The sequence below is a fragment of the Silurus meridionalis genome, chromosome 20, assembly GCF_014805685.1.
Source record: "Silurus meridionalis isolate SWU-2019-XX chromosome 20, ASM1480568v1, whole genome shotgun sequence".
Taxonomy (NCBI): domain Eukaryota; kingdom Metazoa; phylum Chordata; class Actinopteri; order Siluriformes; family Siluridae; genus Silurus; species Silurus meridionalis.
This window is the reverse complement of record NC_060903.1, coordinates 18,335,706-18,351,002: the sequence shown is the minus strand read 5'-3', so window position 1 is coordinate 18,351,002 and position 15,297 is coordinate 18,335,706. Positions and strand designations below refer to the sequence as shown.

General features: G+C 39.5%; 1 protein-coding gene across 2 annotated transcripts in view; it reads left to right on the top strand.

The window, feature by feature from the left end:
- The first annotated feature begins 300 nt into the window (after window positions 1-300).
- dlgap1a (discs, large (Drosophila) homolog-associated protein 1a) overlaps window positions 301-15,297 on the top strand; it is a 62,063-nt gene continuing 47,066 nt past the window's right edge. The window contains exon 1 of one of the 2 annotated variants that reach the window (XM_046876735.1): window positions 301-440. The gene's annotated coding sequence lies outside the window, so the exon portion shown is untranslated. The remainder of the gene's footprint in view (window positions 441-15,297) is intronic. The other variant, XM_046876736.1, reaches the window with a different exon arrangement.

Below are 15,297 nucleotides of genomic sequence, written 5' to 3'. Positions count from 1 at the left end.
AATAAAATAGAGAAAACAAAAGAATAGATTGCGAATTCATTTTACAAATTAATCTTTGGGAACCTCTAACGCTTAGTAGCGGTCACGTGAGCGACGCAGGACCATGTGACCGATTTCAGCCAATAGAAATGCGTCTTTATTTCCATTAGAATTAAGATGAAGTTCACTAGAAGACTATTTGAGACGCACCCGAATTAGAGCGCTTGTGTGTGTGTGTGTGTGTGTGTGTGTGTGTGTGTGTGTGTGTGTGTGTGTGTGTGTGTGTGTGTGTAGGTGTGTAGAAAGCCGCTCTGCTCCCTGCGTCTCAATCAGCTCTCCTTCATCCAGTGCGCTCCTATCTCTCTCTCTCTCTCTCTCTCTCTCTCTCTCTCTCTCTCTGAGATCCTCTATCCATCAGCACTGCCGGATCATGAATGGTGAATAATAAAGAAGAAAGCCAGGTAAGAAGAAACCTATCTGTTTTAATGCATTAATTGAGGTATATGAGAGTCTCGTGTGTGTGTGTGTGTGTGTGTGTGTGTGTGTGTGTGTGTGTGCGTGTGCGTGCGCGGGCGCCCCTGAAGCGCGTCGTGCGTTTTCCCGTGTGTTTACGCGTCTACAGGATTGCGGGGAGTCCGCAGTGTGTTCTCGGTGCATGGTAAGAGTGTTTGGGGTGGATAATGATGATGATTCCCAGGCTTGGGATTGGGAATGGGAATGGAATTGGGAATGGGAATGGGAAGGATGTGATGTAAAGGAATGGCATGACGTGTTGAGCCATGGATCTGGGTATGTCAGTGGTTCCTAATTGCGCATTTCGGGATCGGGTTCTCTTTGGGAAGTGAGCCGAGGCTTTTGCGCAACAGTGCGATGCTCAGAGCGCAGAAAATGCGCCGAGATCCGCTTCAACACCCGAACAGTCCATTCCTCCAAACGGCTTTGTTTTAATTTATATAAAAAATGGGGCCGCGTTCTGATCGAATCCTTAAAGATTATACAATATTTTGTAATAAAATTCAAATCTGACCAAATTGCAACACACACACGCGCACACACACACACACACACACACACACACGCGTTCAGCCTCTTAAATAATGGCATCTCGGTTTCTTCAATCCGAATTGGTGTTAGTGCTGTGATTTATTATATACCGTTTATCATTATCATATCTGTTTTTAATAGCTATTTATGTATTTCATTATTCATCTGATCCTCAAACCATCCTCTTTCTGTCGTCAGTCCTCTTGAAGTCCTCAGTGTTCTGAGGTTAAACACCACCAACCTCATATCATATAAAATAGCTTTCATCCCCAATTATTTCGTCTACTGTCGTGCATCTCTAAGATGATCATGTTGCCCTCTCCAGTTCCTTACTGGTTCCTTTCCCCACAACCTCTACCAAAGAAGCTTCCATCGGTTTTCCGTTCATTATCCTGGTCAGGATCAGGGTGGATCTGGAGTTTATTCTGGGAACACTGGGATTGAGACAGGAATACACCAGGGATGAGACACCTGTACGAGGCTAACCTATTCACACACCTATTCACACCTAGAGGAAGTTAGAGTAGATAATCCACCCACTGGTTTGCTTTTGGGAGGTGGGAGGAAACCTAAGAACCTAGAGAAAGCTCACATAGAAATGGAGAACATGTGAAACTCCAAATGAGACCAGAGATCACGATTGAAATCACAACATTTAGTGCTTGTCTGTCCTTCTCTCCATGGAACCTCATCATGACGTCTGTTTAAGACCATCATCACCTCCACAAGGAGGAAACGCTGCCGTGGGATGATGTAGAATTGTAAAACGTAAAAATCATATGTTTCATTATTAGGAACAGAATGGTGCTTTATTCTGATCTCAGTTTTTCTGTAATCAGACGGAAGGAAGCGTCTGATGATGCGATGGGTATCGATGCGTTTAACAGCAGCTGCAGTGGAAACGTGGTTTAATCTTCCAGGCTTCAGTCAGTCAGGAAGTCGTCTTATGGCTGAGTGCTGGTGCGTGATATGAGGAAAGGTGACAGGAGAGAGAGAGGGAGAGAGAGAGAGAGAGAATGTATAATTATGGTCATCAGAGCATCATAAAAAAACTGGATTTATTCTTCTTGATGCTGTATGTTCTGTTATTTTGGTGTTTTATTACAAAATCATAACTTTTTTTGAGTTTTTTGACATTGTTTACATTGGGAAATTAAGTAGACTACAGAAACTGAGAGAGTAATATAGACAGACAAACAGAGAGAGACGGAGAAAAAAGCGAGACACAGAGAGAGACTGAGAAAAAAGCGAGACAGAGAGAGACGGAGAAAAAAGCGAGACACAGAGAAAGACAGAAAAAAAAGCGAGACACGGACAGACGGAGAAAAAAGCGAGACAAAGAGAAAGACAGAGAAAAAAGCGAGACACGGAGAGACGGAGAAAAAAGCGAGACGAAGAGACTGAATTCTTTTATTTTTTTTCTATAATAATAATAGCAGTGTGAGAATGTGAAAATCGTCAGATTTAAAGACGAGTCATTATAATAAGAAGCAGACGCTGGGATGCAGAAACATCCTGACGCTTTGGACTCGTACACCATCAGCGTCGATACAATCCCTCGATCGATCAGAGTTTGGTCTCTTACCCTTTAAACAAAAAGTTTTCTCTGCTCCAAAGCTTTGTTTTAACCCTGCAGAGCAAAACTGGCTTTTACAGGCATTTAAAATGTGTAGCACTTTAATAGTTTTCACTTTTATTCAAGGAACTCTTTAAAGAAGACTCATTTGTGCATCACTACAGGGAACATCTATTCTTCTTCACTGATTCCATGGGTAGAGGGTAAGAGGGGTGCCAATACATTGTACAGCGCAACAGACAGATCATTTAACACCTATACAGTGATCTATAACGTACCCTGATGTTTTCATTTCAGAGTTCGGATCGGTGCTGCTATAGAGTTGCCGGAGAGCTGCTTTATTTGGAACGAGGATAAAATAATCTCATTAGCAGCGTAAAGCTCAATTTAGACAATAATCAGATTAAAATAATGTGCTTCGGGGTGAGTGTCGTCCTGCGACCGTGACGTCCTTGCAACTTTTTATGAAAAGTGAAAAAATTATTTGTTGAAACTATTTAGTCATGCAAATATGGACGGTCTATTATAGGAGGGTGGATAGATGGCGGATGATGAATCTAGCTTGTGTGTGTGTGTGTGTGTGTGTGTGTGTGTGTGTGTGTGTGTGTGTGTGTGACAGCATAATGCGTCAACCTGATTGCCATAATGCTGTATGACTTCCAATTTGATCAGCTCCGTTCGTGTGATTCAGCCGAGCCGACACACTTTCAGAGTAAATTATGATCACATGACACACGGAGGCTTCCCTTTATGGAGTGTTATGACCTCATCAAAGTGCATTAAATGCTCCATAATGGACTAATGAACAGAACTGAACTCGCACAGACAACCAGGATCGATTTCCGCCAAAGCGTGCTCATGGGAACGTCTGGAAGACCAAACGTTCTTATCATGTCCTGCGATGTTGTAGAAAAAAAACATTCTCGTTCTAGCATGTTTTTCAGATGCTCCAGAAACTGTTTCTTTTTGTGAAGATCACATTTCCCCCAAATGAGAGACATTCGATAGACTGCTTTCCCAAAGTACATTATCATAAATAATAACTGCATCATTAATTACTTCTGGATGCTAATAATGTAATACTTTAACAACGCCATCGTTTCTCAACACAAATTGTTTGTTAATTTCTTTCATGGCAGATGCTTTATATTGTGTGTATAAATGTCTTTGTGGAGATCAGCTTGGATAGCTGCTATAGCGCAAGTGAAAACAGGACCTAATGGAATTACTTATGATTAGGATGTAAAGTCCACTTGTTCGTATCGACCCATTTCAGTACAGGACTTTCAGTACGGTACACGTGTACTGAATGCAATTTTTGTTTTTTACGTGTGAAACATAGTAACAATGTACGTTTTCCTCATATTAAGTGGCGTACCGCAAGTTTGTTTAGTCTCCGCCTCGCACTTTGAGCGCAGTGTAACGAAAACACTATTTCTACTGCGCATGTTGATTTTGCATAAAATCTCTCACTTTCTGTCATTTGGATTCTTATGTGATTATGGATTCAATCGAATTCATTAATTTTTTTAAATCAATTCAATTTGTGCCTATTTAATCAATTACTCAATTTAATTAATATAATAATAAAAGTTTAATGCATTAATTGGACTTCTATTTTATTCTATTCTATTTCTATTCTACTTTTTATTTAAACCAAGCAGGCATTTTATTACAAATTGATTTAAAAAATCGTTAATAAAAAACGACAAGTAATTTTTTTTTCATTTCTTCCCCCAAATCTACCGAAATGTAACCAAACCGTAGCAGAGGTACGTTTTGAACCGTGAAACCCCTACTTATGACCCTGTCATGATTTATTCCATACCCACATCCCTGCTGCCAAATTCTATGAAAAGCACATTGTTCAATTCCCAGACCACTTTGGATTCTTTCAGTCCTGAGCATCTTTCCGCACCTTCCTCCACTTCACTAATAATAGCGTTAATATTTATTGCAGCTGCAGCTGGAGGAGGAGGAGGAAGAGGAAGAGGTGAGGGGGTGTTCATGCTAATGAAGGTTTCTGTTCTGTGTTCTGTCTGTGTCTTGGCGAGTTTTTGCACTCTGAACAGGTGGTATTTATGCTCCACAAGGTGGGAGGATGATTCACAGAAAAAAAAGAGAGACGCTGCTCTCGGTATAGCAGGGCCATTGCGTCACAGAGCGAGCCGTGAATCACACAAGTGCTCTGTGTGTCAGGACTGACTGTACACGGAGATGAAGAACGAGACGGACTGTTACCGTCAACTAGTTCTTATTTTACGCATTTATGGCCGGATCACGCAGGTTTTGACGACGGCTTTCGAGAGAATAAACAAAATCACTCGCTAGTTCCTGTCTCCGAGGCTCCGCCTACTCCTCTGGCTTTGGAATCTTCAAGGTTATGATTTCATCCAGTGAGAAAACAAACATGATTCCAACAAAATACGCCGCATCTGTATGGGATTTAGGGGGATATAGTGCTAGCTTCTATAGTGGAAGATTTTGATCTTGCAACTTGTTGTTGAAAGCAGAGGAAGTTCTGCACTCGGTTGTTGACGTTCACATGTCCAGTAGAAGAAGGCAGATCTTGGATAGGATTATCGAAGAAATTTATTGCAGTCTCTAGAGAAGGATTAAAGTCTAGTTTGTGAGACATCAAAACTGGGATCCTAAAAACAGGGTTCATGGAGGCCAAATTTTAGACTTTTTTTCATTTAAAGTTTTCAGATCCAGTAATTAACTCATAACTTTGGCTTGCTCTCCAGTTGAAATTCATATGATGGGCAGATACGGAGAACACTATATGTACTTTATGGACAAATCTCACATCTGATTAAAGAGGCTTAGCGTTAACGACGTTCTTGGTTTTAGAATAATTTGAATGTTTTGATGAAAAAGGCAGATGAATGGACCAAAAGATCTTCCTGAGCTATCTACCTAACCTGGGAGAACATCTCTCTGTGTTCTTATAGAAGGTGTAGCTTATCGAGTTCATTGAAAACAGTTGCTGCAGGACAATTGATCCACCAAAATGCACTTCAGCATGTCCATGACAAATGACAAAAAAATCTTTAAGGAATTTTAGATGTACATATAAAGCTGGCGGTTGTGACACTGTGCATAAATTAAACCGCATTATCATATTATAGAAGCTTCACTATACGGATGAAAGTTTGTGGCCACGTGACAATATGATTAGTTTTTTTTAACATCCCATTCCATATTTAGTCTTCTTTTCTTACCTCCACTCTTCTTTGTAAAGTCAGGTTCACATTCATCCCAAAGGTGTTTAATAGGGATGGAGCTCTATAGCAGGAGATCTTCATTATGCTGGCTTTGTGCACAGGACATTGTCACGGTGGAACAGGTTTGGGTCTCCTAATTCAAGTGAAAGGAAAATTTAATGCTGTGTCCTCAGTTGTCCTGTACAGTTGTGAGCTTTAACTTTGTGCTAACAGTTTGGGGAGGAGAAACATCTCCCTGGAGAATTGGGGGTGTCCCAATACTTTTGGCCATGTAATGTGTAAATTCTCTTAAGTGCAATATTTTAAAATGTTGAAGCAGGTAAACTGATAAAATTTTGGATTCGATTCAAACAGGACAAGGTCACAGCAAGGTCAAATGCCTGAAACTTTTTTCCTGTTTCTTCAGTATAACTTTTTGCCTCTACAGCACTGTTGTGAATGTGTGTGTGTGTGTGTGTGTGTGTGTGTGTGTGTGTGTGTGTGTGTGTGAATATGCAAAAATGAGCATGACTCGCATTAGGATCAGATGTCGAGTGCAAGAATCGCTATTAAAATAAAGACAGGATGATTACAAACAAGTTGGAATTTGCAAAACGACACTGGAGTGAAATTCACACCGAGATAATCGTCCAGCTTATCAACAGTGAGCACCTCCACCTGAGAGGCATCTGATCCTCTCCTGGACCCCCCCTAAGAGCCTCTCTGATTCTCCAAACCCTCTCTGATCCACCAGCAGGTCATATGTAGGTCAGTGTTTTGGATGGAATCTGCAGCTCTGTATACCGTTAACTGCACAACATCTCCTGAGGATCCTGCTGACTGAAGTTTTGCACCCAGTGTTGAAACGCTAACGTCAGCGCTGTTGTCTCGTATCAGATCTCGCCAGCTGTTTGGTTCACGCCTCCTTCAAGACTGCAAATGAAGCAGTGTGAAGACGGTGCAAAGCTTGAAAGTGTTTCATTCTCACCGTTTGCACAATGCCTGTGAAATATCACCGTGATGCAAACAGCATTGTCCTGAACATCATCACGTTAATTATCTCACGTGTGCATGACACGTTTGTTAATTCGTTTATAATAAGTCTTGGGCCGGGATTGTCCGACCTTTATTGTCTTCATCTTGGAGTTTTTTTGTGTTTTTTATTAATCATTAATAATAATAACTGACAGTACAAACATAACCTGGACTGCGTTTTCAGTGAAAATGTAGCATCTTGTCTAGATTGTGATTGGCCAGAAGGTCAAGGACATCCTGCTTTACTTCGTCATCAGTGCTAAAATGTGGAGCTCTGAAGATCTCGTCGATTATCCAGGATCAAGCACTGAATGTTCACAGCTGTGGGCTGGGATTCATCTTCGAAACATTTACACTATTCACATGTCTTACTTTGGCTGAGCGTCTCCTCACCGTACTGTGCTCAAAGTCTTCTGTAGATATGCGCAGGTTTTACGTCTTCGTTCACACGTTCACGCTGTTCCATGCACGCACTAACACTGTCGTTTGCCATCTTGATTAATGGTCTTTGGACCGGCCCATGACATGTGCGCTTTCTATCAGTAATAGGACACTATACTGTGTGTAGTATCGCCATGCTTACATCCGTTTTTATATCTGTAACATTAAGAATCCCGGTTTGACTTGAACACGCCTTGTACTTTCAAAGTATACTTCAAACAGGAAGAGAAAACCAGCCCAGATGTTTGACCTTGCTGTGACCTTGATCCTGTTTGAATCAAATCCAAATCCATCAACTGGTTACAATCATTATTTTATCCAAATCATGTGGCTTTTTTTTTTTTCTTTCAAATCACAGTAATTAGAATCACAGACGGACAGAAAGACAGATGGAGGGACAGGAGGTGGGACAGGCAGAGAAAAAAGAGGTGTAAAAAGAAAGGCTGGTGAGCATTTATAGCTGCTATAACAAATGAAAACACTACCTGACTTGTTTTGTGGATGTTTCACAAAATTCATTGTAACTATAAACAGATAAAAAGATACAACTTTGGTTCATAAAAAAATACTGTTGGGTCCTGTTTTTATTTGTTATAGCAGCTATAAACTCTCGTTCCCTCAGCAGCATTTCGTTTTATGCCTCTTTATTAATTTAGGATTTATATGGAAGTATCGATGCAACCAGAGGATGAATTGATTTGGATTTGTGTGATTGTTGGAAATCGCTGTGGCTCCAGACGAGTAAAATGGTGGATTTATAATTTTTTTATGTATTAGACACAGAGTGATGCGTATGGAATTACTTTCTGTGCAAAACTATAACGTGCATCTTGTTATGGCGTGTGACGGGATTAAAGATCATTTATCACCATCTCGCGTGGTTATGAAGCTCGTTCACACGGAACATTCCATCATGGAGCTGGCGGTTATTATATCTCAAGAAAAGGTAAAGTGATAAATAAATATATAAATGATATATATACATGACCAGCTGTTTGTGTGTGTTTGTGTGTGCTGGAATTGGAACACTGCCTCTCCATAAGCACGCAAGAAATCACTGTTGATCAGCACCGTTGCCTGGAAACAAGCCTGTTATGGAGCGCACATCCGGCACCTTTCTGCTCGGCGCGCCGTATGTGGGCTTCGCTATCCAGCAGGTGTGCTTCTGTAATGATTTTCTTTTTTAAAGGCAAGGTCTCATTATTTTTGTGGACACTGTCGGTAATGAAAGCGCTACCATAAAGCCGGATTGATTTGTCTGACTCGTGCTGTGGGTTCCGTCCTTTAAAATCAATGCCATAACATGGGGCGACCTGTGTTTTATTTTATTTATTTATTTATTTTTCCTGGAGTAACACATTTTAGCGCTAACGTTTCAATTCAATCCTTTCACACGTTTAACTCCATTAGCACATTCAGTACAAACCTATTGACACGTACTAGCCTCGTACAGGTATGTTCATGCTAGCTTGATCCCGGGTGTTTTGTGTGCTGTATTGTGACTAATTAGAGGCTTAATTAATCATGTAGCTTTGAATGTATTTTAAGAAAACATTTGCTGAGAAATACGTTTGCCACAATAATAGGTGTTGGCCATTTAGTTTTTTTTTAAAAGGCAGGTTTAGCATGAGTGTAATATGAAGAAATCCAATGGATTACCATCTCATGAATACTTGCTAATAAGACAGATTTCATTAAGGTGGTGTACCTCAGGGATCGATGCTAGCACCCGAGGAAGTCTTTGACTTAGACAATTTAATATTAATATGATTTAAGAATTGCATTCTGGGATATATATATATATATATATATATATATATATATATATATATATATATATATATATATATATATTAGGGCTGTTCAGACTTTGTTTGAATTTTTATAGTTTATTTCGCAAATTTGTCCCAATATTATGAGTCAGCATCATGAATTAGCATCATTACTCGTCACACTGCCTACCAATTCAGTCTCATTTAAATATTTATTCCTTCTTCATGACCTCAAGGTAATAAGGGCATTGTTGTTGTTTTTTCTTATGTTTGACCTTCGTTCCTCAGGTGCTTCTATCTGTCCCCCAGGAGGATAACGAATCTGTGTACTATTTTATTAATTCCAGCATCAATGCTAATTCGCCCCGATCTTTATTGACATAAAAGCGGCGAAGTTCATCCACATATTAACATTCTGCAGATTTTTCTCCCAACACGACATCCCTAGAGCTTTATTTGCTCTTGTACAGAGACGCCGGATTTTATTTTCTTTGAGTAATTAAACTCGAGAGTCAGAAGCTGTTCTTTGGGGTATTAAACAGGCTGCCTGTGTTCCTGTCTGTTCATCTCTGGACAGTTATAACGTTCGGCGTGGGGTGTTGAAATGTTCACGGTATGAATATGGATTTATGGTATCATGAAACAAATCGAGCTTTTCATAAAACACACATAGTAGTAGAGCACTCTGAAACGGAAAACTTTTCTACTTTCTTACTTATATATTAGGTCGGAATCACTGAAGCGTATCCAGAACATAGGAGGTGGTATCAAAAAGTTTCATGTTTTGCTCTGTTTACAAGAAAGTACTTTATTTATCTATCTTTCTACATTATTACCTTCAAAATTGTCCCCTAGCGCAGCAACACAGCGCTTCCAGCGTTCTTCTGGAATGTGTCCTGGAAGTCTTTTTTTCTAAACGAGTCAAGCAGCTTCTGTGATTCGCGCCGGATCAGCACAATGGTGTCAAAACGGCCACCTTTGAGCTGGATCTTCATCTTTAGGAAGAGGGCGAAGTACGCAAGAGCCCAATCTAATAATTAGGGCGGGTGCGGAAGTGAGATCACGTGTAAAGAGCACTCAGTCAACTCAGTGCGCACGTGGTCAGAATAGCAGATGTGGTGATGTACACAGGATTATTCCTTTTGGCACACTGACTTATAAAGGTTGGTGCTACCTGTGACTGTGCGTGCAGCCTTGTGCTGCCATCTGCTGGTGTGTTACAAAACGAGTCTTGAAACCTTTTGATACCACCTTGTACATATATTTATATTAAAAGCTACGTTCTATACTTCAGACACACACGTTATTCTTTTTTTATAGATGATAACATTACAAACATGCTAGCAGTGTTAGCAGCGTAGAGTGTTTAGCGGGGCAAATGCCAGGGGAAGGGTTTCAGTGTAGTGGGCTCCATGTGTGTTTGAGAACTAAAAATAAAATGAATGGATAGTCAGAGAGAGAGAGAGAGAGAGAGAGAGAGAGAGAGATAAAGATGAAGAAATAAGCACATGACCATTAGAAGATACTGCAGGGCACACGGTGAAAACGTGAACAAGCCTAGCTGGAGGTCTTACGTTGTTGAGAGACATGAGAGGAAGAAGGCATTCTTTCTCTCTCTCTCTCTCTCTCTCTATATATCTCTCTCTCTATCTCTCTTACTCTTTCTCCAATGCCTGTGGCTGCCTAGAAACGTGGAGGATGATCAGTGGCTCCTTTTGTTTGCAAATCAGCTTTGGCTGAACAGCAGTACGAAACGAGGCAAAGTGTTCGCCTGAGGTGGGATTCCAGCAGCAGGAGAGAATAAACTCTATCAATTTCTCTCATTTTCTCTCTTTCTCTCCCTCCTATTCTCTCTCTCTCACTCACTCTCTTTATTCCCTCCGTCTGTTCAAGGTTCATCCAAGAAAGCAGGTCATTTGACACCAGGCCGATGAACTGCCTGCCTTGTGGGAGAAAGTCTGCTCTTAGGCAGCTTATAAAGACTTCTTCAGACATTTACGGATGTCTTTCATTCAAGTTGTTTGTATTAAAAAATAATCGCACATGTGCTCCTTTGACTAAAACAATAAATAACGTGACAGGTTTCTGTAAACTGTTTTGTGGTTTGGGTTTATTTATTCATTAACGAATAATGAATAATGTGCTGAAGAAGGTCGTGTAATGGATTTGAGCTTTTAAAGACATGTAATGAGCCTCGTCTGAGTTGTGCGAGCGTAGATACATAAAGATGTAAAGGAAGTTCGTTTTACGGCTGAAACTCAACTAAATGGTTCTAAATATTCATGGAATTAAAATCAGTTGAAGAAATGATTAAAACATTTCTATAAACGGGCCAGTTTTAGCGTCAGGACCTGCTAGTCTATATAGAAATTTTTATTATTATTATTATTACTACAAGCTAATATATTTTCATAACCAGTAACAATATACATAAATATAACTAATATTTTCCATCACATATTTTCATAGCTAGATTTAATACAAATTAACTGTAGAATTTAGCACTAAACTCACATTGTGTTCCTTTTGTATTTCTTTAACAAATGAATGATGGTTCACATTTATAATTTAGTTTTCTTCATAATTAAAGTTAGACGGGCTTAAGAAGGTTTTATTATTTCTGCAGTTGTATCCGGTTGATCTCGGGGCCTTTTGTGTTCACAAAACAAAGATAAAAAGACGCTAAGTGCTTCAGGGAGAGACTTTAGTTCTAATACACTATTCTCCTGACTAGAAATGTTGTTCCGACAAGAACACGAAGACGTAATGATGTGATAATCACTTAATAATCAGAAACTGTCAAATCAACAGCTTGCGTTTTAGAGGAACTTTTTTCCTGGTTGTGGAATTCAATGCTAGCTAGCGGCTTCTGTTTCCAGATCAGATTCATATTCATAAAAAAATAACGTACAAGAATTTGCAGTAAATCAGTCAGCCTCTTCTAATACAAACAAAATGGAACTGTGTGGAAGTATTTTGGATTGAATTCCTAGTTCTATTGTGTTATGAATGCATTCTAGAGCTGGAAATTAGCTTCACAGAAACACACCCCGCTAGCAAGTTAATGCTAGCAAGTGGATTAGCAAAAGACCTGTGTACATTAAAGCCTCAATGTTTTACTAGATTGAGATTGAGACTTTTCTACGCTGTGTTTCAAGCCGAATGCTATCAGGATTGAAAATGCTGTTTATGCTAATTAGCACTGAAGTGGAAACAAGAGCCTTGTTGAGTTTAAACGTTTGGTTATTTACAGGAAACTGGAAACGGTTGACCTTGAGTGAAGTTCTCCAGTAAAGGTTGATGATGGGCCTTTTGTAGGGATTTTTTTTTGTCCGTTATTTGTCCCAAACGTTATTAAAACGATTTTAAAGAGAAAACATTAAAAAAGTCATACCGTTGGAGGTGTCGGATATTTTAGAGCTAAAGTTTTCTTGCAAATGTTGTAGATATGGTTGCTAGAAACGTTTCCATTATTTAAAATCAGCCACGGGGTTAACAGGGCCATTGACACGAAGGTCAGGTGGTATTACTCTCAACCGCTTTTCTCAGTAAACTGAATAATATTTTTTATTCAGAAATTTGTAAAGAAAAACATTGCAAATGCTAGTGAGCCTGTATTAAAGCTCTACAAGAAATCTCAAGACCTTCAACACATTTCTACTCTCCAGAATTAGTTGTGAACTTAGCATGGCGTAGGAAAATCATGGAGCAGTTCTCACTGGTTCATGTGGTGTTAAAATCAGCTTGTTGTCATCGCTGGGATGGACAGAAGAACTATGTGATATCTCAGAGTCGTTCTTAGGCCATGTCCAAACTTAGTTTAAAAATACATATTTTTCTCTTAATTTTGGCCTTCCGTCCACACCAAGATGGTGTTCTTTCTGTCAACTAAAATGTAGCTTATTGAAAAACGCTCTCCAAACAGGATAAAGTTGAAAACACTGTTTTCGCATCGCAGTGTGGACTTTGTGTAAAAGTGGGTAACTGAGGACGCGGGGCGGTTTAAGACGGAAACGTTGTTTTAAAATGTAACCGGATTAGTGTAAACGTAGCTGTCGTTACACTAGTGTACCTTTGATACACTGCTAATGCTTGATCAAAAAAGGTTCTGGGGGTGGTTGACGCTAGATCTTTGTATGATTTGGTCATTAAATGGAAATTTATTAGGAAGGTTTCAAGGTCAGTTGTTCCATGCGTCAGGGGATTTAGAAACTAGCGTTCTGTTCATCTGTTTTATAGGAAATAAGGAGTGTGTGATCGGTCAAGACATTACACACTGTCGAGCCGGAGCTCTGTGCTCGTTAATTACAAGATTAATGATGATGTGAAAGCACTCATAATGTCCAGTGGCATCTTTAGAGGTTCTTTAGATGATAGTGATGAAATCACCTGTCTAAGTAGCACATAAACACAGTTTTATTTTTAATAAAGTTGTATTTATTTAAAACATTCAGGTTCTTCTCAGTGTGTCTCTGTGACACAAAACATCTAATGTACCTCCAAATCCAAAGGATGAAGCAATATTACAAATAATAGTAATATTGTAGATGTAATAAATTATTACAGGAGGATCATCAGGCAGTTCAGATTGTTGTGTAGGTTATTTATACCCATAGTGGTGGTTTGATTCAGGCCTTCCTGTCCCAGTAACTGCTTCTGCCAAAGAAAAAAATATTTTCCCCCTACAATGTTAATGTCGCATGATTTGCTATTCATTGCCTTTTAAAAGTTTGAAACCCCCGCGTGTGTGTCACTGCTGTGGAATTTAAGATATTCGAAGCACAGTGGTGTTCATTGTTCATCATTGTAATGTCACATGTGGATTGTTTACTGCTCCGGGAGTCTACTGAAGTACTGAGATTAACCAAATGCTTTACACCATGCAAATTCAATTTCTTCTAATTTCACTATAGGGGTAAAAAAAGATTTTGATAAGGCGAAAGTTCAATATGTAACGGCTCGAGGTAAAGCGGAGAACATTATAAAGGTGTAAAGCCTCACACCAAGCCTTGAATTAACACCTTGTACAGTACCATGGTCAGTTCCCAGCCTTGAGGAGTTCCAGCTGTTATTGATGTTTGAGAATTAAAACTGACTGAATTGGATCAAAGAAACACTTCATTTTCATGACGCATTTTATAGACGACTCGTTACAGCTAAAATTTTGCCCACACACTCACACACTGAGATAAAGAAGTGGCATAAAATTCGATTTATTTACATGAGTTTTATTAAACATCAGTGTCTTTAATAGTAATGAAGCTTTTGGACTTGACTCCTGCTGCCGTTTTTATTCATTCTGTGTCTCGTTTGAACATTTTCTTCTCTAGTTTTTCTCCAAATCCATCTTCTTCCTCGACCCATTCAGCGAACGCACTGCAGTGCTGAGAAAGACATGAAACCAAAGGAGATCACAAATATGTTTGTGTGAAAATGCAAACAAAATGTGAATGTAAAAGCATTGAAATATTAAATTTCCTTCTAACTGGCTCCTGAACCAAATTAACAAAACAAATAAATCTGCTATTTTACGATACGATTTACAAGACAATGTTTCTGTATTTAACAGGTGTATTTGCTAAGGCATGATAAGATATGATTTTAAAAAAAATATCCAACAATTATACAATAAAAGAAAAAAGAAGTAAATGTGCTTTTTACTTGTCACACGTTCTTTACAGCACACTGAAATTCTTTATTTGAACACTGTATCTCACCAATGTTGGGAATTTAGGGTCAGAGCACAAGGTCAGACATGATACAGCACCCCTGGGGCACATAGGGTTAAGAGCCTTGCTTAGGGGCCCCAAGGGTGGCAGCTTGATGATACTGGGGCTTAAAACTCCAACCTTCTGTTCAGTAACCCAGAACCTTAAGCACTGAGCTTCCACATCCCCAGTTCAGTATTCTCTGATCGATATGTCTCCATCTTGTGCCATGTTTTGCGGTATTTCGATGGAACTTGGACGGATTCCTGAGTAAAACCACATTACACACACTTTAAAGTGTTTATTTAATTAGCAGATGCTTTTACTCCGAAACTTTGCGATGATAAGCAGCCAGCTGAATATGTCAGGATGGCGAGTCGAACTGAAATCCCAGAGCTGCTGTTTCAGTCCTTGTGAATGCTTTGGACTGGAAAAAAAAACTCAGCTTTTCTACTTGTATTGGAATTTTTTCCTTGATAAAAAGTGATCCGTGTAGATCCGAGCAGACTTTAGGGAAGTGCTGGGATTAGCCGAGA